This window comes from Micropterus salmoides, unplaced genomic scaffold (assembly GCF_014851395.1).
Source record: "Micropterus salmoides isolate LMB-PRFRI ecotype aquatic unplaced genomic scaffold, ASM1485139v1 Ms_hic_scaffold_13, whole genome shotgun sequence".
Lineage (NCBI taxonomy): Eukaryota > Metazoa > Chordata > Actinopteri > Centrarchiformes > Centrarchidae > Micropterus > Micropterus salmoides.
Window position 1 is genome coordinate 2,321,990 of NW_024040374.1, and position 26,604 is coordinate 2,348,593.

At 41.3% G+C, this 26,604-nt stretch overlaps 1 protein-coding gene across 1 annotated transcript in view; it reads right to left on the minus strand.

Moving 5' to 3' along the window:
• zc3h3 (zinc finger CCCH-type containing 3) overlaps positions 1-26,604 on the minus strand; it is a 66,896-nt gene that overhangs the window by 29,649 nt on the left and 10,643 nt on the right. The gene's annotated exons all lie outside the window — the stretch shown is intronic.

Consider the following 26,604-nt stretch of genomic DNA (forward strand, 5'->3'; position numbering starts at 1 on the left):
AATGATCAGCAGGATGTAAACCCAGCAAAAAACAAGCCGGATTTCCTCAAAACGTTCATTCGGAGGCAACAAGCAGAAGCAGAAGTCTCTTAATGTCAAGGTAACAATTTTACGGTTCACCTTAGTCTCTCTCTTGCAAATGAAGTTGAGAAAAAGTTCAATCCCACTAAATTCGCATTCACACTTTTGATCACGACAAAGACTAAGGGCCAAAGACCCCTAACGTATCCAAATATCACTCATATATCTAATAAATTATTTTAATAAGTCTTTAAGGTTTGACTGCAACTCATCGGCTGCTCGTGTTTCTTGACCCTTCTGACTTCTTTATAGGGATGTCATCATGTTTTCAGATCTCAGAAAATTCATTTGGTGTGTACAATATTATCAATTACTGATATACATAGTGGCCAAACTGACAGAACTAACATGTGAGATGTGGTAAACTGAAAATATCCTTATCAGCAAGCTTTCATAGACACTGCTTCAAAAGCCTTTCATAAATGAATTTGCCACAAGCTGCATGGTCCTACGTGAAGGTACAAACCTTCCATTGCTACAGCCTGAAAAGCAAGATTTAATGCAACATCAATCGGCTGCACACCATATTCATTTAAATTATTCCCCCCCAAAAAAACTCTCTTGCATGTCATTATCTGCACTACCTCTTCCTCCTTCTACCAATCATTTACTGTGGTGGTCAGTGACAGCACTCTGTCTTCCTAACGAGTAAAAAAGACAGAGTGAAGAGAGGTGTGAAAGAGGGATAACAAATGAGTTTATACACCCGGCGAGGAGCTCATTTCCTATCACCTCTTTCACAAGTCTTTAATTGCCAATTGTCAGGATTGTTGCTGTTTTAATTAGCGTCCAATAACAAACTGTGACCACGAGGGCCACGGTGACAAACAATAAAATGATTCGATTTCCACTTCTCACGTTCCAGCTTCTCTCTCTCTCTCTACTCCTCCCCCTCATTCTTCCTCCCCCCAGGCGCTGGTTTCATTTGTCAACTGGGATGCAGCTCTGGATCAGCTGGAGAATTCATCTCAGACAAACATTTACTGTTGAACAAATCACTGCGAGCTGAAACACACACACTGTGCACACATAAGCTCAGGCAGATGCACACATCACATGTACATAATAGGTTCTATAAAGTGTTATAATTCTACGTTACACATTTCTGTATAACAACAAATTGCTACTTTGAGTCTTGGAGTTCTTTGCCTTCGCCTCGTTCACGGTTTTTCTATCACAGGACACCTCATCTTGTATTATCCCTTTTTCCATTTATTCATGATATGATCATTGTGTTAGTGTTTAAAACATTTTTATGTTGCATTACTTTGGAGTCGAGGAGTCTGACATGGCAAGAAACACGAGCAGTCAGATGGTCTGGTGTGTTTTGAACAAACCCCAGGTTAACTACACTTACTTGGAAGAGAAAATAAAGGCAAATGGTAAAACTTGTTTTAAACAGCCACCGCAGTTTACAAGACGTCCTTCAGGTTCCACTTTGACCTATGCACACACACACACACACAGGTCTCCTGTGCAACGAAGGTTTATTATTTTATATCATAAATATTCTGTATAATCTGGCTAAACTTTTTGCTTGTTTAAAGCATGTATGATCGTCTTCCTGCTCATGTTTATTATGCCGTTTGACTTCTTTTTATAAACTGGAATTAACCTTTAATGTTAATAAGTAAGTAATCTTTCACAGACAAAAGGGGTCACAAAGTGCTTTACAATAAAAACAAAATAACAACAGTATATATACACACACCATAAAATACAAAACTGTATTGCTAAATAGAAGCTGGTCTAAAAAGATGTGTCTTTAAGTGATTTCTAAAGGTTTACACAGAATCCAAGGCACTCAAGTCTAAAGGGAGAGAACTCCAGAGCCTTGGAGCCACTATGCAGAAAGCACGATGACCTTCTGTCTTAAAACGTGTTCTGGGGACACTTGAAAGGTCTTGGCCTGAAGACCTCAGAAAGCGACCAGAGGTGTGTGCATGCACTAGATCCTGGATGGAAGAGGGAGCATGACCATAGAAGGCTCTGTAAGTAATTATTATGCACTCTAAAACCAATCAGAAGCCAATGAAGAGCCTTAAGCACCGGAGTAAAGTGGCCAAAAGTAATTTCAAAAATAAAAATAGTACTTATTAATATAGTGATACTGATTTCTTCCTAGTTCTGTGGGGGAAAAAGGTGTAGGCTTATGAAACAGAGACCTGGGGGGAAAAAAAGAGAGCAGGAGAGAGAGCAAGAGAGTATATATGTGGCACTGGAGAGGTGGTTTGTACAGGATTAGTTGCCTGGCTAGTAGTCACTTTTTCTCCCACAATCCATCCGTATTGCAGTCAGAGCTATTTGGGTGTCCTGGCAGATGACAAATAGGGCCTGTCAAAGGTGCTGCCACGATTCCCACCCTGCAGCCTCGTACACCTCCCGCCACACCCTCCCCCAGCATCCCGACCTGCACCTCAATCTGCCTCTAAACGCTCGTTCCAACATCATGACACCCGCCGTGTCCATGACGCTGTCACACAGCTGTTCCACCTTGGCTACTGTTTAATGACATCTATAGTGAGCAGTACTGTTGGTGTGTATTTCTCAGTTTGTGTGTGTGTGTGTGTGTGTGTGTCAGCAGGGATGGATGGACAGTGTTCCCTTGATTGTAAACCACTGCAGGTGGTGTTGGTTGAGTGGCTCTGGGAGCAATGGGGTCTCAATCTTCCACTATGGGACCATGACCAATGAGCATGTGAACACACACATACACACACAAACACACACATATACACCCTGGGGTCTCAATCTTCCCCTAATAGACCTTTGACAGTGGCCTGCCATGCTATGTGGGGGGAGCAAGCAAAGTGGCGCCCTGTGCTGTGACACCGTTTGCAGACGCATGCAGCTCGCACGCCGTCCATCCATCTCTCGCTGACTCGCTGCTGTGAATCCACAGATAATCTACTCTAGTCACCACAGGCTACACACATCCCTCCCTCCACAAGTAGTTTGCCTCCCAGCCACAGAGCCACATTAAAGGGTTGGTCCAACATATTTTCTCACTCAAGTGGAATCTATCAGTATAGATAGTTTGGGCTTTATTGGCTCAGGTTTTGAGATATTCGTTTGAGATTTGTGACTCTACCCCAATATTACACGTCTCACACGTATGGGATGCACCTGCTCCAATGTGCCAGATCACCACAAACCAGTGAATTGTGGCATTTTTGCTTTTAAAAAATGGCTTAAACAATTTACTTCTCGATTATATCAACCAATCTTCCCATCAATCGAGTAATTGTTTCAACTCAAGTTCCTTTTGTCACTACCAGTTTATCTCTCAATGTTGTAACAAAATCGGACATATCTGCTATCACTTACATTCATTCAGTCACACAGATTTCCACACAACGAGGTTATCTACACATTTTTATAAAAAGAGCACTGGTATTGGATGAGAAGAGAAAAGGCTGGACTGATGCATCCATAGCACAGCAGCAAGAAATCTATTTCTAAAATGTGTGTCCTTGTTCTGGATCATTCTCACAACTCAATGCAAACAGACATCATCAGAACTACATTAAACTATGGAAACTGACAACTTGTATTTTAATTCTTTAGGTACGGCAATCATGTGTGTTTGTCAAAAAGGTTAATTGCTGGAATCTGGAAACGCAGTGACTTTGCTATAAATAAGTGAAATGTGGCATGAAACACTCCCTGGAGTTGTGAGCGCACACAATTTTCCTGTGCAAAAGGGATCTTTACAGACATTTCAGGTGTACTCACGTTTGGTTTTGGTTTAGATAATCTGGATAAACTGTTGAATTGTTTGTGTTTCTTGCGATATTCCCAGATCTCAGTGATCACGTTTGTGAGTACATCATTATCAGAGCTTTTAAAAACGATGACTAAAGCAATGAAAATAAGGCCCAAGTTTAAATAAACCGGAATTATCCTTTAAAGGCAATTTTCTAAATGCAATTTGATTTATTTCCATTGTGAAAGGATGGAGGCAAAAATCTGACATATCTCAAACTCTGGGCAAAACCCACAACAATCGGCATAGCCAAAAACCACTAAATGTATTTTGGATGAACCGAACCTTCAAAACAAAACCAAAGGCAAAGCTTTTCCTCGTTTATCCTTTCTATGACATAACAGGTCTGATCCTCTTCTGTTAGTCCAACTGAAGAATCCACTCAAAATTCATGACAAATCACTTATGTAGATCCAGCTTTATCAAAATAAAGTGGCAGATGTATCATCACGTAAGTGGATCTGGGCGTGTTGAAGTAGAGTCACAGCCCTAAGATGCCTGAGCCTCATCTAATCGTGGACTAGAGTTTGAGCAAAGTTGTCTGCTACTATAATACTTCCATACTCTCTATCTCTATCCTCAGCCCTCTGACTGGGGCTACTGACAGGCCACTGCACCCGACCCCCCCCTCCTCCATCCTCTTAGGGATCCCCCCAGTGATCCACCCTCCCTACCTGACTGCTAATTCCAGGCAGCAGCGGCCTCCGTCTGTCCCCTCCCTGGAACGACCTGATGGATAATTAATCTTATTATTGACAGTGCCTGTTCCCCCTGCCATCCCATGTTCCCGTCCCCTGGGGCTCATCTTCTGACTCCCACTGCTCCAGAGCTCTTACAGAAGACAGCGGCGCCAAGCTAACATCAGACTTAACAAGAGAGTTACCGCAATTTAATAACCCGCTGTAAGTCAGCGTGGTTATGATAATATGATCTCTGCGTGTCTGACAACCAGCGATACTTTCTGACAGACTACCCAGAGATGTCAACAGAGTTTGATGCCCCACCCTGCCAACAGAACTGCGTTCCATCATCTTAAAAATACTGCATCCTGTAACTCATCTGAGGGTATCATGTACTCCTAGACTGTGAGCTTTGCAGGTGTTGCATGTGAACGAGTTTTGGAACATGTTGTAGGTAAATTAAGTTGAACAGAGGAGATCATAAAATGCTCATACACTTCCATATACCACTGCTCAAAGCTAGAACCATCTCAGTCTGTAAAGTCTCATAGTGCACACTACTTTTTTTTTCTAAAAAGCTCATGACAGGATGTGGATCCCTTTATAATTCCAGATTTGTGTTTAAAGTGTCATGTATTTGCTTGATAGAAATGCACCTAATGTATATACGGACCATTTGGTCAGAATTACATTGCTAGGAAGTGGAACCGGGTCCAAGTTCAGTTCGTCTTTGTTACAGACATTTAACCCTGCACTGATGAAATAAATGAACACTTACATTGAACATTTATATCAGCCGAATTTAGCTCAGATATATTGGTTTCAGTGTCTGTGTTGATCGATAAGCAGCACAAAACAGACAAAGATCTACATGTGGTAGTAGGTAACTTTTGTATGTATTTGTATGCTTTTTTCATGCCTTAATCAAAAACTTCAAACCCATTTAAGATGTGAAGTTAAATGTCCTTTGCCATACACACTGGGATTCATGCATCCCAGCATTTTCTAGCATTTCTCTATGAAGCCACTGCAGTTATTGCCTGTACTTTAAAGCTCGGACTTGGCAAGTTCCAGGAATGGGAGTCACGCAGTCAGCCATTCAGCAATTGGAACAGCAGCGGACTTGATGACGGCCGGACCCGTTAGCGGGCGGAGTTTAAACAACTATATTCCCGCATAAAAAAAACTCTTAAAACTACTATATGTGACACAAGAACAGCAGTATTATAAGTTACAGTTGTGAGTTTTCCCCTCCGACATTTCCGCTTTTTGGTGGCGAAATGTATTCTGGGATATCTGGCTATCCGAAGTCCACACAAGTCACCACCGATGCAGGCTCGGTAAAATGGGTAGAGCGAGAACACATCCGGGTATTTGACTGTACTTGGCTAGATGCGGACTTCTGAATTGGAACAGTACTTTGACTGCGGCTGATGAGGCTTCACAAGTCCACAAGAACACAAGTACAGACATAAACGCAGATTGAGAAACAGCTCTCGAGTCAGATCCTTCACTCGTGTCATGGGCAGTTCTAGTGAACGGTCCACATTTGTCCCCAATTCATCACTTCTAAATATTCTCTAAAATCACGTAACATTACAACAGCTAACGCTGCCCGTTGCTAGGTTAGCCACAAAGCTAATGCCGTGATTATCAGCGGAGGAGCGCTAACATTAACGAGCCGTTACACTATAGTTTCTGACGTACGTATTGTAAATATATCTGTGAGCTGCCTGTCTGCAGTTAGTCGGCATTAATAATGTTGGCACATTATTAAATAAACACGGACATGTAAATAAACGTGAGCGCAGAACACAAAAATAACACGTCTTCCTGTAGCTCCTCTTTGTGTGACGTTGTAGATGTGAAACGTGGTAGTCTGAGCCGTAACAGCTCTGGTTGTAGTTCTAACTTTAGTTAAATGAAATCTCAAAGTCGCAGGTCCTCGTTGTAGACGATCCTGTGGTATTAGATGCATTCAACAGCAGCTCGCTGTATCATAGACGGCATGATTTATACCGATGGTGGTTAAATGGTTTCACATAGCCTTGGTTAGAAGAGTGCTGGTAAAGGGATGAACTAGATGTGAATGTGCTCCATTGAAATTATGGCAGATTATATGGAAAGTGAAATACACATGCTTATTCTGTCTCACTCTCTCTGTTTACAGAGAAAAATTTGCCCATTCCAGTAGCAAATGTTTGTTATATGTTCACTTTGAGTCTGTAAATCGATTTTATTAAGATAATCCATTTAGAAAAAGGTTTTGTAGATAGATAGACACATACCAGCTTTCAATCATTCTTAAAATCAAAATATCGGCTCATAAATCAGCTCTTTTTCACTTTAATGTCGGCATCGGCCCCCAAAAACCCATATTGGTCGGGCTCTACAAGTGACACCTTCTAACATAACACAGTCATTTGATTTTAATATTTAAAACGAGCAGCAGACCTTTAAGTTACAGGACATGTTCTATTTCTTTAAATCCATTAAGTAATTTTCCACATGACCTTGATTAATTCCTGCAGACTAAAAACAGAACTGCCTTCAGAGAACCGGTGTTACTGTAAGTGTGATGACAGACAGATGGCTTGACAATCTATTGCTCTTCAGTTCTGTACTGTGTCATGACCAAATTAACACTTGCCACCAGAGATTAAACAGTATTATATTTAATAAAGTATTCCTGTACGATAGTCCTGTTACACTCTTGCAGAGGAGTACTCGGGGTTCCATTAGTGTGTAGGTGGATACAGAGCTGACACGGGCTGACGGCTGTGTGAGGCCACATACTGACACAGGAGGCGGCCCCTGGTCCGTGCCATCAGCTGTCGGCCAATGATGTCACCACAGAGAGGCGTGTTCAGGAGGAAGAGTGTGTTTTGGGAGTGAGGGAGGGTGGTGGTGCTGATGGGAGGCGGGGAGGGGGGGGTGTCTACTGGCTTGTGGCCTCGTCCATCAACGCAGTGGAGTCATCGGCTGTAACCACATACCAGCTGACCCAGGGAACCTAAGGCTGACCCAGGGAGAGGGAATTCTTCCACTCAGCCTCACACCAGCAAATGCAACCACAATCACATGCTGGTAGGTTGTTGCTATGGCTATGTTATAAAGTGTTAATGATTTGTATAGCTTTTTAACCACACTATTAAAAATGCAAAGATCACAAACAAAAATAATTCAATGGTTAGAATAGGAGGGGTATGGGGTTAGGTTTATAATGCTTAATTTAGCTTAGGTACACACACAACCATTCTTTAACAATAATGAAATTAACCATTTTTTGACCTTAATGCTAAATAACATTAAACTTTTATCAATAGATTATGGATTTATATAGTTTCAACTATATAATCTTAATCAAAAGATAATGTGTGGAAATTCCAATTGTTGCATGAATGTGATCGGAGAATTGACAATATCCTTGATGAATAATTAAATCATAATAAAGCCTATGTGTGCTTTTCCAGAGTAGGCATATGCTTCTGCAGCCATAAAGTACATCAATAATGTAAATAAGACATGATCAAAACATGCATTTCCTGTGAACTCAACCTTAACCCTGACCCCAACCCTGAGAGCTGACATATTCTTTTGTGTCAGGTTGTGATTCGCTATGAACGTTTCATGTGCGCCCCGTGATGTGTTTGTCACACACAGAGCGTTGTGTTCGGCCAAAGGGATAACTGTGGCTGTCAATCAGCAGATCCCATTAGACGCTTCGAGAGGAAGAGCCTGAAGCTTTGCCCACTTAAGGACTGCCATTACTACATACGTTATATGTCCATCCGTTTGTGAGTATAGAATGCGTAGATGTGTGTGTTTGTGAGAGAGTGAAAAGCTTGGGGGGTAAGCGCGTCTCATAAAACCTTTTCCAAGTGTGACTGGGCCACTTGAAGGTTAAGTGAGTGCATCCCGAAAGGGCAAAATAAGATTCCCCAAGGGAAGTGAACCTCTGCCCCGAACGATACATGTCAAGACCCCCAAGCAAGTAAGTAAAAAATACTGGCTAATCCAGTATATTGTGATCATATTTCTTTTCTAAAATATCAAAATCAGCATCAGCCTTAAAAATTCAGTTTCGGTCGAGCTCTGGTGTGTGTCCTGGTCCCACCTGCTATCAAACAGTAACTGTGTTACTGTTTTTTGCACCCAGAAATAGTTTGTGCCTTGGATGTCTTGGCTGACAACATTCTTGTAATGGAATAAAGTAATATTGAGACAGAAGAGCTGTGTGTGGACAGACAGTATGTTGGTTGACTTTGTTTCATCATACTGAGTGATGGGTTGAAGACACATGCAGGGTCCTAAAGTACTGTTTGTCAGTCACCACACACACACGGAGCAGAAGAGGCTCAGTGGTGTAGATTTAAACCAGGCCTGAGGTTCTGGTTGCAGATGCCAGGGTGGTGCACATCCATCATGCTGCTGATTCTTTTGGGCCAGTGAGTGATGGACCGCAGTCAGCCGGTCGGACACCATGCAGCCCTCAACTTCTGTTTCAGCCACTGAGTGAGAGACAAGGGTGGGATGTACAAGCCCGGCGGGAGACGCGCAAACATCACAAATGTGTCAGAGTGTTAAGAGAGAAGGTAGGCCAGGTGTCGAGGAGAGGTTGAAAAGAGAACCACGCAGACGGTATAGGACGGCACTGCTCATAAGAGTATTAAGGTGGTCTTCAAAGTGGACTGTAAAGCAGACGAACATCTTTCAGAGGATAAAGGTTAGGCTTAAATACAGCTGTATTTGTTCAACGCAGGGAAGAAAAACACTGACAACCATTCACCATTTGGCTCTTACACTGTCATTTCCCTTTCTCTCACGTTTTCCTTTCATATAGAGCAGCTGAAACGAAAGATCAATTAAGCGAAAGACGATCACCAGAAAATGAACCGTTCCACTATTTTGATTATCAATTATTCGTAATTAAAAAAGTAATTTTTCAAACAAATCTAAACTTAACATGATGGTTGCAGTTTCTTTCTTCCTTGCATATTATATTCTGTACAGTCTGTATTCTCTTGTGCCTCACATTTCTCATTGAGGCGCTCTGATCAGCTCCATTTTATTGGTCCCTAAAGCCTATTCGTAGCCACATAGCCGATCACTGTCCGCATTTGGTTTATTTAATAATGCTTTGTTTTCTTATCTAAAACCCAATCAATTTAATTTCTTGTGTTTTTTTGTGACCATCTTGTGATTGTAATTGTTTAGTCTTAGTTTTATGCAGTTTGATTGATTTTGTGTTGATTGCTGGTTGTACTATTCTTATTGGCAGTGTTGTGTTTTTCCTTTTTTTGCCTGTTTTTAATTAGATCCCTTTGAAAGTGAGACATTTCTAAAAAGGGATTTATCCTAATATATTTCAACAATACATTTGTTTCTTTTTTCATTAAATAGTCACTAAGCAGTTAAAAATGTGTCATACTGATCCTTTAAGACTTCAATCGCTCCTATATTGAGACATACATAATGACAACATTAGGATAAGAACGCAGCCTCCATGAGTAACTGTAAAGGTTTAAGTGTCCAGTAAATGTAGAGTATATATTTCCAGATGACCCTTGGCAATGACACTGACATTTGACCTTTGAGTCTCTATGTAATTAAGAGGGCCTGCTGGAATAACTACAGAACTTGTGTCTGAAGGATCACTCTGGCCTGGGGCCATGGTCAGCTCAGTAACGGGGTCCCAGCGCTTGGCATGGCTCTGGATTTAACAGGGGGAAAAGTGAGGGGTTCAGGGGCTAAAGGTCAGGAGGGAGAAAAGGGGATGACGGCGTGATGAGGGAAAGTCAAGTCTCTTGTTGGCTTGGGCGTTAATTTGGTGAAGGCAGGGGGCCACGGGGCTTCCGCTCCTTTCTGATCCTTTAAGAAGACCGGCAGATGCTCTGAAGACGGCAGGCTCCAGATAAACAAACTGCCCCACCAACTACTTCCCACCTTTCTCTTATTCATCAACTGCTCTCCAGTAATTGGTCGCTTTTTGCTCACACCACACTATCGATTCTTTAGACTCAGGAGTGGACCCTTTCTGTAATAACTCAGAGTTGTTTCCCTACATGTAACATGCGTGTCCTTAGCTTAATCTGCCCTTCTCTTGTGCAGCATCCTCACCCGCCCACAGCCCCCCCCCCCATTCAGTGGTGGCATTCTGGGTGCAGCTGCCAGGGCCTAATTGGTCCCTTTGGGCCGGGGAAGAGCTGGCAGCAGCCCGCTAAAATGCTGATCACAACCAGGAGTAACGGGCATCTGCTCAGAGCGGACACCACTGCTGAACCGCTGGCATAGTTCGCTCGCAAAAACATTCACAGAGGCATATGTACTAATAAAAGGTCCTTCAAAGTCACAGCAGCCGAAAGCCTCAGTTCAATAACGTTTGGATTATACTAATAACAGTCAAGTCATTTATTACATAAAGTCACTGTAATGCCATATTTATTGTATTATATGTCAGTTCTAGGTAAAAGTGCAGATTACTGAAGCAAAAAAGTAGAGGGAAAACATTACTTCCTGAAACTACTTAATGCTTGAAGTCATAACATGAATTGACTAAAGAGACCCCAAAAAATTTGAAGTTTGAACAGAAATAGCTGTTCACTCTGATTTCTGCTTGTAGATTCTTATCTAATGTTTTCATCAGTAATTCTCTAAACATAGTTAAATAAATCAGCACCTGTTTTTATTGTCAAAACACTGGATAACAGGTAGTCTGAAAGAATCATATGACGCAGTGTGTTGCTGTTTAAGCATACCGAACTGCTCCCCTCAACAACAACAATCAGAAAACCTATGGATCAATCAGCTTTTAAACTAGGTGTAGGAGGGAAGGGAACCGATTCTCATCAAAAATGGTTGTTTTTCTAAACTGTAAAGTTATGTTGACGGACCTGGAAAAAATTTTAAAAAAGAAAAATAAAGGTGTGTGCAGCACCAGGATGTTTAATTTGCACACACTGGATTACCTTGCAGTATCTTCAAAAAAAGCAAGCTTTTGAACACATTTTAGATTTAATAACTTAATAATTAGCTTAGCATAACAAAACTGAAGTACTTTGTGGATACTTTGTACCCCACCACACAGAGACCAGCTACAAACAGTGGTAGAGTGGAGCACCGAACTCCAGCGTTAACAAACAGCACGTATTCAATTCATAGTTTTCACGCAGGTAACATGCGCAATGACCTGGAGGACAAAACAAGCGGTTCACACCGGACTCTCTCGTAGAGACGCAGCAAAAGCTGTTTAATTTTATTTGGATCACCTCAACTCAAAAAAATAAAATATATAGATATGGACACAAACTGCTAGTGTTGGGCACTTGCGATCCATGTACAGTACCCGCTGCTGTATTTCCGCCGTTAAAAATCAGCAGGTCCCTGCCAGCGCTCGACTGCGGTAATGTCTACCTTTACCTTGTAGGGAATCCCTCACCTAACACCGCTAAGGCTTGTCTCCTCGTCAATGAGTGCGTCCGAAAGCACAACAACCATCCAGCATTTTTGCATCCAAATGTCAAAATGACATTGGAATGTGACGTCAAGTGAAAACTATGAATTGAGGATTGGGTTTTGGATTGAGAATCAATTTGGAATCAAACTGTGACGCTGAGAATCAGAATCAACTCGAAATGTAGGATTCCCAAAGATGCCCACCTCTATTTTCAGTAAGCTGAAAAAATAAAAAAGCTGTCCTGACAAGACAGGTTCTGTTGGTCGCTCAGATCCGCATCATTGTGGTAGTTCAACACATACCGCTCCTAACCAGTAATTTATATGTACAACTAATTAAAGCCAGAATGCACTGAAAGACAAGCCTCAATGTGAGAGCGATATGTGAGAAAATAGCAGTATGGTAATCCTCTCAAAAATACACCAGGGGTCATGAACCTCAAGTACACAAGCTAAACTGTAAGAGAGCAGATAAGCTATAAAGTATCGCATGCACAGATGCATACATGCAGGGATAGCAGGGGCTGCCGTAAACCGGAGGTGTTAGTAGGAGGCAGGGATCTAATGTTTCTGTGCAAGAACAGGAGACAGAAACAGGATGGAAGTATGTGACCTGACCTTTCAGTTTAACCATAGTATTATGTTATAGTCATGGCGTATAACCCCACAGAGAAACCTGAGACTTGATAGCTTTTGCATCACTTGCATCCCTGGACATCTCCAGTGCCTCCACCCTCCTATCTTAAAACCTTGAATTCATTCATTAAATTAGTGAAATTTAAAATTTCTCTAAAAGGTCTTATCAGATGAGATATTTTCCATCTCCGGACATCTCTGTAAATACGCTCTTTTTGTGAAAGGTCTTTTTATGGGACATACAACAGGGATTATGAGATGACAATGATGAAATCAAACATAGGTGACTTTGAATTTCCTGTATTTAAATTAGTGTTTATATTGTTTACGGCGGCTATTTGGCAATCAGTCCAGCTTTACTGTCATCAAACATGAGGGTCAATGATATCAGTGTGTGCGTCTCCACAGAGACAGAGTAAAGTGTTTAACAGCTAAGCCCCCCAAAGACAGGACACGAATGAACCACACCACACACACACACACACACACGCAAGCCCCCTGGACAGGAGACAAATTAACCACTTCCCACAGAGCAATTCACAAGGGAGCAGGGGACAGTAAACGGCAAATGATCAATATCGCTTTCTTCAGGAGCGCCCACACAATATTAGCCCCACACGTAGATACATTTAACACAAGTGCAAACACATAAACATGCACTAACGTGTCCAGGGGACAGTATTTCAATTCTGTGCATAAAGGCCCAAATGAGGACAGTTTGATTCCAGTGTTTCTGTGTGAAGTCTTTGTGGTTGTGATGCTCTTGTCCCCTTTGAACAAGTGGCTTTCACCCCCCCCCCCCCCTTTTTTTTTTTTTTTATTACTCCTCTTTAACTCTGAAGCTACAATGACAGGAGACAAACTAGCTATTTCCCCCAGAGCAACTCACCGGGGACAGCAGAAAATGAACTGCCCCGAATCAATATTGTACTCTCTCTCACGGTCACTCTCTGCTCTCCCTTATAGAGCAAAGGGTGGCCCCCAGGACAAAGACCCCTTAAGGTTTAAGTCAGAATTTCAGAAAAGAAAATAAGGATTAGTGTGTTTGCATGAATTATCTTTGCATGCAAAGTGTTAAATGAATAAGGTGCACGTGTGCAAATATTTCAGACCACCAGGGACTATCTTGGACACTGATGAAGATGCAGGTATCCCATGTAAGATTATTTCGGTATGTTTACGTTCATGATGCAGCCTGGCTATTTGTCATACTCTGGTTAAGGTCAACCTGCTTACATACAGCTTTAATACACTGCAACTCAATATCACTGCTTCCATGAATAAACCAATTTACCTGGAGCAACATGCCTGCAAAAGAAAAAAGATCCACCCAACTATAGATGTACAAAAATGCTGCAGCCATCAGCTACAGAGTCATCTCTGAGCAGCAGTGCCTGACTTCAACACAGGGGATGATGAATAATGATCCTGTACTTATACACAGTGCTGCTCCTCAACACGTTTTTGTTAACACAGACAAAACTTAATATCTACATCTTATTCTGTCCATCTATTATTTTTTGAAATTTGCCAGTTATATATAAGCTTCTGTATAAACAACATGTTCTTGTCTTGTGTGTTGCTTTCCCTTGTCTGCTGTATATTTCAATGCAGTGTTCAATGCAGTTTTCTCATTAACTAGTAGTGTAACGGATTACGTTTCCCAAACAGTAATATTATTACAGTTACTAATCCAAGTGACGCTGCGTTATTGCGTTACTGAACGCAGCATCGTTGGCGTGAATGCGCGACTGCTCAACAGGTCAGCGGCACCAGACCTTACCTATGCTTTTCAAGTCGGCTGGTAGCCAAAAAGCTTAAGGAAGAATGGAGACCGAGAAAGTGTCACAGTCTAAAGATGCAAAGAACATGGTTGTCCATTGTAAACTTTGAGCGACCAGCAAAACGCTTTCAACCGCAAACAATTCTGCCTTTGATTTATTGAAGCATCAGCTAAAGCAGCACAGCACTGTGCAACTTACAGAAAGAAACTCCAGCCGCTACTGCCAGTGATGCTCAGCAACGTAACGTTTTGTATAAATACTGAACACTGCTCTTATAAATACATGTGCAGTAAAACAGGAGGCTAGTTCAAAAGGCAGGATTTACTTGCTTTATTGTTTTATTTCATCCGGTGGTGCTAAGAAACTATTTTTTTTGGTAAAAACCTTATTCCTACTGCTGTTATGAATATGATATTAGCTAAAAAGTCGGGAGACTTTGTTTGGGGGGGGAGAAGGGGGAATTACTAGTAATAACTTAAGTAATACTTTAAGGAGTGATAACTAGTAACTGTATTTGCCTTCAAATATGTTCTGTAATTCTGTTGTAATGATGTAATGTTTGTGTGCCTGCTGTATATTTTACTTGTTTACGCTGTTTTTGTTCTTCTTGCTAGTATCTTTTTATCACTTCACTTTTTAACACATCAATTAATGTGCATTGTTCATGACAAAAGGGTAATATGTTCCCTTGCTACAGTAATTTACTGAAAATTTGTATGAAGTCAACCTGTGTGATCTGTAACGACCCACAATCACGTAACCAAGAATGCTTAGCTGAGAGTCTTTATAATAAAATCACATTTTTGGTTGGAGATGGGCAGTGAGTTCTGTTTCCATCTAAAAAAAAACCCCAAAAAACAAACAAAATCAGTGAGTAAAAATTACTGCTAGAAAGAGAACCAGCAGAAAGGCTGGAAAGCCTCAGCTTTAACTGCTGGCAAAAGTCTGCATTTACATCGTCTCCGTCATCGTCTTCCAACAATTATTAAAGTTAAGTATCACACAGAATTTTTTGAGAAAAAAAAAAATGCCAATGGTTTTAGGTGCAAACAGAGGGTCGAGGCAGTTGGCTGCCCACCCTGAGTTTAGGTTCTGCTCAAGTGCTCGCTCGTCGAGGGAACAGTTCGACAAAGACTACGATTTAGACCTGCTCTATATGAAAAGTGCAATAACATAACTTCTATTATGAATTATCGCTAAATAAGTAAAATTTAATTAAATAGCAGACTGTTGGAAAAATGCACATGCATGTGTGTCAAATAAACCTCAGACTGAATTTTGTGTTTTGTGTGTCAGGTTGTTGAACTGTGGCAGGAGTTCACCAGTTGCTGTGGTTGCTGAGCCCCCTCTGCAGCTCACTGGCAGGAACGCAGCAGTAAGATCTGCTGGTTCACACACACATGTGCATGTTTAAGTGTGTGTGTGTGAGGCCTGAATCTGGCTGTACACTCTGACCCACTCACAGGTGAGTATAAATAGTACTGATCCCTGGTTCTGGGTTTTCCTGCCAAGTCTCTGCTGGCCCAAGAAGACGTGATGGAATAGGGACAAGTTGCCCTCTCTGACCAATCAGTGCTGCTGCATACTGCAGTCTACCGACAGCCAATGTGGGATCACAGTCAAACCATTCTCACTGCCAGAAGACTCTAACCACTGCTGATAACCAACCACCAGCCAGGCTTTAAATTAGGAACAGACCAACTAATCATCTAGACATTGTCAAACTATTACATTCACTGACATTCATTTTTACTTTTTCAACTATGCAGTTCTGAAATTACCTGATTATAGTAGAAATCAATCATCAGATAATAAATCGCCAACAACTTCAATAACAGTTTAATTGTAAAAAAAAAAATTGTAATTGTTAAAATTAGAGTTATATTATTGTTTCCGGTTTGTAAAGTGTTAGAATAGGCTGCTTTTCTCTCACCTATCTCATTGTAAATTCAATATCTTTGAGTTTTGAACAGTTGGTCAGAGAAAAAAGTAAGTTGAAGACGTCCCCTTGGATACTGGGTAATTATAAAAGGGCATTTTTCACCATTATTTTACTTTTCATAGTCAAAACTTTGAATTTCCACATTTATTAGAAAACAATAATTTTGGAATTATAATTAATAGAAATTTTGGTGCATGCTGAGGTATTTGCTTCAGTTAGAAACTTAATAAAAAGGGATTAGATTCAGCATCCATGCGATCAGAATGCAGGCTTAAAGTGTTGAGCCTCAATTACAACACCAAAGATGATCGACAAATCCTTCATTGTTTTGGCCTGTAGCACCAGTTATTAATATCGCAACCAGAGCTCATAGTCGGAGCTCTCATCTCATCTGTTAACCCCCCTCTGCCGTCCATGCCAACCCTGCTGGCACGACGGCTGCCGAAAACAACCACAGCTTCCAGCGCCGGAGTGGCCATACCAAAACGGTTACACCTCTGCTATCGCAAATGTCAACGGCACTAACGGCAACTCACTGACAGTCAGGTCGAAGCCACGGTGCTACCGTAAATCATACGAGCTGTTTCAACTGAGATTGCAGGAGGAAGTGAGCCACTTAAGGCTGCGATCACGGTGTGCGAGAAAGAGACACACAGATAAACACAAACACACCTCCCCCAAACCCACACAGAGTTAAGGACTCAATTACTCTGCTTCTGTTCAGAGCAAATCTCACTAATTAAATAGGTTAAGCATTAATTATTCAACCACAGAGAGAGACCCTTGACGGGGGGGGGGAGGCGAGGAAGTGGAAAAGTATGGGAAGGGGGTGATGGAGGGGAATGCATCGTTCTTCTCGAGCTATAAAACAATCCACACCAGCGCGGCTAATCAATACAGCCCTGCTGGAATTAGCAGTTATCTTAAAGCCCTTTAACAAGAGCGTGCAGACTGACAAACACAAACAATCATCCATTATTAAATACCAAAACACAACTGCAAGAAGGTGGAAGACACGTGGAAACACTGAGGAGTGGAGGAGAAGTGGTATGGGGGTGGGAGACTGAATAGAGGGGGAGTCAGCTGAGATTGAGGAACAGGAAGAAACGGATGGATGAAATGGATAATGGACGAATAAAAGGATTATTCTATTTTATTACTGCACATATTAAGTGGGACAAGAAACATAAGCAGCCAAACATATGAGAGTTTGTGTACAAGCATTCAGTTTATCCACATTATCCAAACACATTATTTGAAGGCAAAACTCAAACTAAACACACCCAAAAGGTGGGTAAAGGCTCCGTATTTGTATAGCACCTTTCTAGTCTTCGACCACTCAAAGACCACTAGCATTTTTACACTACATCACATTTACCATTCACACACATTCATTCACTAGAGGAACAGCCACCAGGGGCAGTATCGGGGTTCAGAATCTTGCCCAAGGACACTTCGACGTACAGCCTGGAGGAGCCGGGGATTGAACCGCCGACCGATTAACAGGCAACCCGCTCTACCTCAAGGGCCACAGCCGCCCATGGGTAACAATCCTTCATTGGGCTGGAAACTTGTGTTTGCAGAACTTTGCAAAGTGCAAATGGACAAAGGAAAGTTTAGGAGATAATTTCACTGTTGATGCCATTTTTGTTTTCCCTTTTAAGTAAGTTTGGTTAACCTGGCAATTAGCTTAAAACCTGTGTGATCACCTGATTGCTCATGCAGGGAGGTCCTTAAATTTCTCAGCAGCTAGCAAGATGGGAAAAGTAGATTCTGAAAAGAGATTTTTTAAGGCTGCCAGACAAATTCTTGCCATGAGGCAAATTTTCCCTAATTAATAAAGATTAGAACTTTCCGTGGTCTGAATGAAAAACTGCTTTTTCAATGAACTAGTGATGACCGTCTGAGGGTATTAATCACCTTCTTTAACAAAATTGTAGAAAAAAACAACAACTAAGTTTACACATTATCAAGACATGACTATTGCAATAGCATAGAGTTGAAAGGATCAATTTTGGTTTGAATTATATAACTTGAACAATTTTGATAATTTAATGGTTTACGTTATTTTTCAAGCTACACTACCAAATCTTATCTGGATTCCAACTTCACATTTGTGAGGATTTGCAGCTTCTCTTTGTCTTATATATTTGTGTTGGACTGTTGGTTACACAAACAGAGCAATTTGATGCCATCATAGTTGGCTTTAGGAGATTTACATGGGCATCACTACTTTCAAATATTTTTCAGACCAAACAATTGATCTATTTCATAGAGGAAATAACTGCCAGATGAATCAATAACGAAAATATTTAGTTGCAGCAGTAGCATGGATAAACATGTTACAAAAGGGTCAAAGCACAATAAATACAAATATATTCAGAAGAGAAGCTCTACTACAACAATCAATACGACTAGCATCAATCCCAAAAACAACAAGTACTTGTTGATTGCCCTTTATCCTGCGGTTCTGTCAATCTTCCTGGCTGTGTCTGCTCATTCCTATTAGCTGATTAGAAATTCAGTTTTATACATGAGCCAGTTACAGTTTCCCCTCTGCAAATTAGACCAAAGACAGAATACATCCTGCTGTGAGAGTTTATTAATATGTATTTTAAAAAATATTGATTATATTTTTATATTACATAAAAAACTGCATTATGTTTGTCCTACAACAATAAAATGTATGTCTGTGCTTGTTGCAACAAAACATTATTTAAAAGTTGTTGGCTACAAACTATTAAAATAAGACCCAAGTGGAATTATTACTTCTAAGAGTAGATGACAGGAGCAACATATCAGTCAGTTTACACCTGTCCATCATGTCTCTGCTGAATAACCTACTCCACATTTGTTGCCAACACCGACAACAATGTTCCTAATGGTTAAATCTGGGGGACACCTGTAGGGAGGTTATGGTGGGCTTAAGAAGCCTACCCTCTGCCAGGGAGCAGGGACATCAGGGATGCAAGGGAAAGTCAGGCATTCAGGTCTGCATGCCAATCATGGCTGGAAGCACACGGTCAAATACCCAGGGGGGCCTGAGAGAGTGGACGAAATGTATGTTTCCCCATGGGAGAGACAAAGACGCAGGAGGGGACAAGTGGTGATCTAGAGAGGAAAGGAGGTACTTAGAGAGGAAAAACAAGTAGTAGGGACTGGTGGGAGAGATGGCAGAGGGTCTCTGAATACCTTAACAAGACCAGAATAGACTGAGGGGGTTCGGGTTTCTAGGCCGGTATGACTGAAATGGAAAGTTAGAATGGCTGAAAAAAAATATGTCAAGAAGGGGTCAGGTTTCCTCCTCAACCTGGAGCCTGGCTCAAGGGTTTGGATGGAGTGTAAGTTGGGTGGGATGGGTAGGGCACATTACTGAAAGGGGGACAGAATGACACAGATGAAAAAGATAAGAGTCATACAAAATTCACTAACATTACAGGAATATGGGGTCTTGGCTCCAACTTGACTCCACAAACCTACAGAAACTTTCAGAAACATTAATTAGGGGAATACGTGTAATCCCTGTGGATAGGGAGGAAGTAGAGAAATTGAGTGATGGTATGGGCGAGCAATTACACAATGTGGCTGCAGATTGAAGACCAAAAATAGGAACAGTTGAAAGAGAAAGTATTGAAAATAAATTATACCCTGCAGTGATGGCACAACAACATACATCTAAAGCCTGGACATCCCTGATCCCTTTAAAAATGTGGTCAACAAAGTAGGAGAGCAATCACTCTAGATGCAGTTTCGGCAGGGAAAGTACAGCTGGGTGACGTATTTACACAGCACTGTATCGTGTTACACACCGTCTAGACTTCTGTCACTGTGATTTTATGTTATAATTTAAATGTTCTCTTCTGGCCTTAAAGGCTTCTGTATAGTGCTACACAGTTGTGAACTTTTTGGACTGTTATAGCTGAGATAAGACAACTAAAACAGCTAAATGTGCAACACGCAACATGAAATAATTGAGTTTATAATTAAATAATATAGCTACTAACTTTCAAATTAGTTTGGTAGAAGTTAATAGATTATTTTTAATAAATAAGAGACAGCAGCAAAGGTCACTGCCTGTTTGAGACCCTGGTGGCCTAACTGTTAAAGAAAAAGTTATTCTTCAGGAAACTGATCAAACAGCCAGACCAGTCTGGTTTGACATTTCGACAGGCGAGCGTGTGCGTGAGACGAGTTTCACAGAAGCCATTGCCATGGTTCCCTCGCAGAGCGCTTGTTTGCCTGTCTGTTGATGAGGAGCGCAGAGCGACCCCGCGGATACAAGCCACCTGAAAAGGCCTTATATTAACCCGGTCACAACAACCATTCACAAGAAATGAATTTATAACTTGCCAAAACCTTTAACATAAGGACTTAAAAAGCAACCATTATACAGCAAAGTGTATATAGGCTATATGAGTGATCAATCGAAAACAACGTCAAATTATTAACATTTGATAGTCTATAACAAACAATAATCAAAACATATCCTATTTATCCGATCCTTATTGTCAACTCAGTGTTGGGCAGGTTACTCAGAAATAGGCCTATAGGTATTACCTACTAGTTACTTAGCATATACTCCTTTAAAAAGTAATATTAGCTTCTCTACCCTACTACTGGGTGATGTAACGCCACTCTCTCCCGACGAGTCCAAGCATCACTGGCAGTAGCGGCGGGAGTTTCTTTCTGAGTTTCACATTAGCTGGTGACTTAATTAAGTATAGATGTAGAATTGTTCACGGTTGAAAGCTTTTTGCTGGTCGCACAAAGATAACAACGGACAACAATGTTCTTTGCATCTTAGACCGTGACACGATAATGGCAATAACGTTACAGCTGTCGGAAATCCCTCTCTCCCATCTGTTCTCCTGTCTTCCTTTAGGTTTTAGGCCAATAGCTGACTATATCAACATAAGGTCCGGTGCCGCTGACCTGCAGTGCGGTCGCGCATTCACGTTAGGAATGGTGCGTTCAGTAGCGCAGCGTTGCTTGGATTAGTAACTAATAATGTAACTGGAAATATCAATCTGTTAATTACTCTTTATAGGAAAAGTAATATTACAGTAGCCTACTGCCCAACACGTTACCACTGATGTGCAAGAGCGACTGTGGTACACGCTACGCAGGTGTGGAACGGGCAGCTGAACGCAAACAAACATCCTTGTTGATACTTGACTGTAGATGTCCTCAAATCCTCTCCATTTCACTCGGCCAGCTTTTTCCCAAGCAATACATTTAATGCCGACGTAGCTACATCTCAGGCGGACATCGGCGAGACATGTTGTTTGTGTGTCTGTTGATTGTGATTTACTGGTTTGCAAACAACGGTGGAAAAGAGAGGAGCAGTCATAGAAAAACACTGGACATTCTCCAGTTAAAGCCAGTAGCCTCAACTCACCCATTCAGAATTTCACTGTGGGGGTCTACACCAACCCTACTAGTCATTTCAGAACTGAAGAAGTCTCTTGGATGAGGGACGAAACATTTTCTAGTATCTTTAACCAAGTCCAGTTGCCCTTGACTTTACGTTTCTTTGGATAACTATGAGCTGGATGACCGAGAACCTTCACAGACATCTTTTAAAGAACTGTATATCCCGTTATTATCAACATGGCCAAAAATATAGTGCCATTAGATTTGGTCTGTATTGGCCAGCTCAAAAGTGAATGCTAGCTTATAAGAGTTTTGATGCACTGCTTGATTGCAAAAGGCTCTTTATTTGCCCAACTGAAAACAGGAGAAACTTTATTCCAACAGACCTGTTGTGAAAAAGTAAAATGTTTTATTTTAAAAAGCCTCTGAAAAAGTGGTTTGAGAGCTTGAGTATTTCTCCATAAGATTAAATAGTCATAACAAAATAATCAAAATACATTCTTGAAACTCTCAAATAAATAAGCTCATCTGCTCATCAGGATCGTGTAGGTGTGGTTTGATAAGACATGATTGACAGTCAACCAATCAATTAAGTTTACACATTTGTCATTTTGATGTAAATCTTGCTCAACTTTTAGTGGTGCACAGAAATGGTTTGAAGTGGGCAGGGCTGAGTTGGGGGAAAAACAGGTGGACAACCATAGACCAAAATAGTTATAAACAAAACATGTCAAACAACCAAAAATTAGTTAGTTAATTGATTGCTTTTCGGAGCCTTTCAGTTATCTACCATGAGTCTAAAATTGTCCCTGGTTAGACAGATAGAATGAAACCACCTACCAAAAAGGGAAAACAAGGAGTAGTCTGGATATAGCATTACATGATTAAATAGTACAGTACAATTTATAATCCTCCCAGAAATCCCCAACAAGACCCTGAAGTCATAAACCACCCATCATGTCAACAGCCATGCCCGGTGCCCAGATAACCCTGCCCTGACCATACCATCCCCCCTCCCCGTCAGTCACACAATCCCTGCTGTACCATGTGTCCATGCGCGTGTGCATGTATGTGTGCGTGCGTTTGTGCGCGCGTGCATCGGAGGAGATAATTACATGCCGAACGCTCCTCAGACTCTTTGCTCGTCTTCCCACGCAAACAGCAAACCCCCAATGATTATAACACGTCAGTGTGCGCAGACATATGGACGAGAACTGGGGGGGGGGGGGGGATAGGGTTACTGTCATAGGGTCGGGGATACAGCAGGGTGAGGTGCTGGGCAGCTATACCAGCATGCACTCCAGCTGACAAAAGGTGAAGATTTATAGTGCAGCCCCCAACGGCCCCCGACTTTTGCCTCCTGTTACCAGAACACACGCGCTTATGTAAAACAATAAGAGTTTAGATTCTGCTCAGTGACTGTTGAGTTCAGTGTATTTTTAACATTGGAGACATGTTGCCAAAGGTTTTGCAGGTTTTTGCCCATTTACTACAATAAATGAACAGTTTACATTGATGCCGCTGACTATGCTGCAGTTTTTCAGATTTGTCATTATTTTCCTACCTTTCAGGCAACCACTGGTTTCCATTCATTTTAGTACTGTATTAAAATCAAAAGGCAGATTATTGAAACTTGAAATTATTTAAAGGTATTGAACAGCTATTGTTCGGTGTTTGTACCACAGTTGAGGTACTGGCTCTATTACTGAAAAAAATTGTAATATAATGCATACATTATTTTTGTTTTTTTGTTGAAAAAGAGTTTAAAAGAGAGAAATCATTAAATCTTTACTCAAAGTGAATTAATGATTATCGTCAGGATTAAGACCACTATAGCTAAAGACAGCTCCACCCCCTACTTCGGCCAAGCCATATACCAATAAGTGACACAGACATTCCCTGCCATGTGTTCTCAAATAATTAGTAGGGATCTGCCTGCGTCCTGTTAGGTTTCTGATTTATTCAGACAGCCTGGCACATGGGCCACTCCTCTGGATACCAAGAAAACATTTACCTCCTTAACTGGGAAGGAGTCACAGTCATCTCAGGCTAAAGTTTCTGGACTCGATAGTATTGATTACACATTTCAACACATGCCGCTCATCCCCCCCTTGTAGATACGTAGGATAAAAGCACCTCCCTCATGACGGCAAACAGCAATCGGAGCTAATCCTGGAGCCCAGTCAAAGAAACACCGAAGAAACAACCTGCCTTCAAAACAAATCTTTCAAATAAAATACAGAAAACCTGTTGAGCAATTTGAAACCATTTCAGCAAACATAATTCAGTCATTTGATCAGGCTTAGTATTACAAGCGTTCACTTCTCTGTGTGTCCTCAAGGCCAGTGAGGTCCATCTGCACGTTGATCTCAAATGAGTCAGAACTTTAATTATGGCTAGTTGACAGTTTGATGAGAGTCCGTGGAAGGAGTAGGGGTCTTACAACATAGATGGGGAGGAGTTACTCATGTGGACATACTGTAGGTACATTGGTCTGATTACAGACATGCACAGCTCTCTGGGTCCAGAGGTTAATCAAAATGCCAAATGTTACTGTGCACTGTAGCAGAGAGCTATAACGAGCATAAGACACCATCCTACACGAGAAACTTGTGCAGGGGTGGCGATGGAGCAGTGGATAAGACACATGCCTTTGGTGAGGGAGACCAGGGTTCGAATCCCTCGTTGCTCCAGAGGCATGTGACCTCTGACATAAATGGCAATAGTAAGTTGCTTTGGATAAAAGCGTAATGTAATGTAAACTGAAACATTCATGCAACTGAATAGCTATACTGTTTATATATAGGCAGAAATATAAATGCATGATGAGGCTCAAGTTACTTTCCCCCTCCTAAATACTAAAATGTATATGGAAAAAACAAAAAACCTTTGTTCCTCTCCTTCTCTGCAACAGACAGAGTTTCTGCCTAAATCATTATGGCAGCGCAACAATTCTGGATGTGTGTTTTGTTTGCATGTGTGTGGTCACACATGTCTCGTAGGGCGCGCGAGCGTGTGTGTGAGACAAATGGTGACAGGTATAAAAATAAAGGGAGAGAGAGAGAAAGCCACAGACCGAAAGAGAAGACAGAGGTCCACCTGTTTGACACAGAGAGCCTGAGAAAGTGCAGGGGAATGAGCAGAATGCCAGTGTGTGTGAAGTGTGTGTGTGTGTGTCTCTGTGTGTGTCTCTGTGTGTGTGTTTGTGTGTGTGTGCATAAGGTTGAGGTTCACATGGTGCAAATGTCTGTCTGTGTCTGTGTCTGTGTGTGTGTGTGTGTGTGTGTGTGTGTATAGTCCAACTGATAATACTATGGGAGCACTGGGGAATGGCATTCAAAGAACGGTATGTAGAAAAGCAGCTGATGGGAGAATCATACACACCAACACACACACAAACTTATTAAAATCATTTGATCATTAAAAAAAGTTCTGAAAAAAAAAAAAATTAAAATAAATCAGAATACAAATACATTAGATATAGACGCTTCCAGTATGCACATAGCAACACCAGCTGTGTGCTGTAATGTCCAAACAAACAGTGACTTAGTGTCCTCTGTAAGCTGCCTCTATGTGTGTGGGGGAGTGAGTCAGAGAGGTGGCAGTGCAGCACAAGTGGCTGCGGTGTGAAGGAAAAGTGGGAGAAACTGGAGCAAGTGTGAACCAGAGAGTGATGCAAATAAACAAGCAAAAATAAACAAATGTGTGCCGCACCAAGCTGGAGTCAAGAAAACTACAGACGAGACGCAATAAAATGTGCAACGAGATCATAGGTACTTCTCAAAGTGATCTGAAAGATCTACTTTCCTATTAAAAACACTAAGAGCTGAAATCGACGCAAGCATCTCAGGGAGGGGTGACAGCCGTTAACGGTAACAACACATGTTTTAGGGTTACTGTTTGCATTTGAAGTTTTACTTCCAATCAAAGGTAGAATGTTAACAAATCAGACAATTCAAAAGCAATTGATTGATATTCCCACCAAAGTTATGGTCTTGAAATAAAATCGAGACAAGACCGAGTACAAAGGCGGTCGAGTCTGAGACAAGACCAAGACCATCAAAAGGTGGTCTTAAGACCGGTCTCGAGTACTACAACACTAATATATAGTATCAAAAATACTGTAAGAATCAGATTAGCAGTGCTGTAATCAAGACAGAGAAGACCAAGACAAGACAAAGAGAGCATCGAGACAACTTACAATTTATGTAAGGATGCCATTTTGTGTACCGCCAGAGTTACAAAAAAGGTTTCCTCTTTGTGCAATGTACTGTTGACGTCCAGTTTCATGTGCAGCAGGTAAATCAGAGGACGTGAATGACTAATCATTCATGCAGCACACCTGGACGCACCACCGCTCACTGAACAGATCTCTGCCTCACTGCCACAAATAACTGTCTCCACCTGCTGGCATGTAAAGCCGTCTGCTCCCAGCGCTGTTCCAAAGACTTCTATTCCTGTCATCATCACGCATAGACCAGTAAACCGAAATGTGCACATCCCACACAGAAATATTAGTAATCTCTTAAGGATTAGGACAACTGCACCAACTCCAGCACCCAGAACAAACTCATTTAAAATCAATCATTTCAATGCGAGATCACTTTCAAGTAAGACTTTTACCTTAAAATGATTTTCTCTTGTCTGCAAATCTAGATTTTATGTTTTTAACCGAATCTTGGCTGCAAATGAATGACTATAGCCAGCTAGCTGAACTGTGTCCGCCTCAATATGATTTTTTTAAATTTAAAATCAAGTACGCTGTGATGAATTTAACTTCTTTGAAGTTCTCACTCTTAAAGTTGGAGGGCTGCAACCTATCATATTTGTTATAATTTATCGCCCCCCAAAACCGCCTGGAGGATTTTTATCAGAACTTCCTGAATT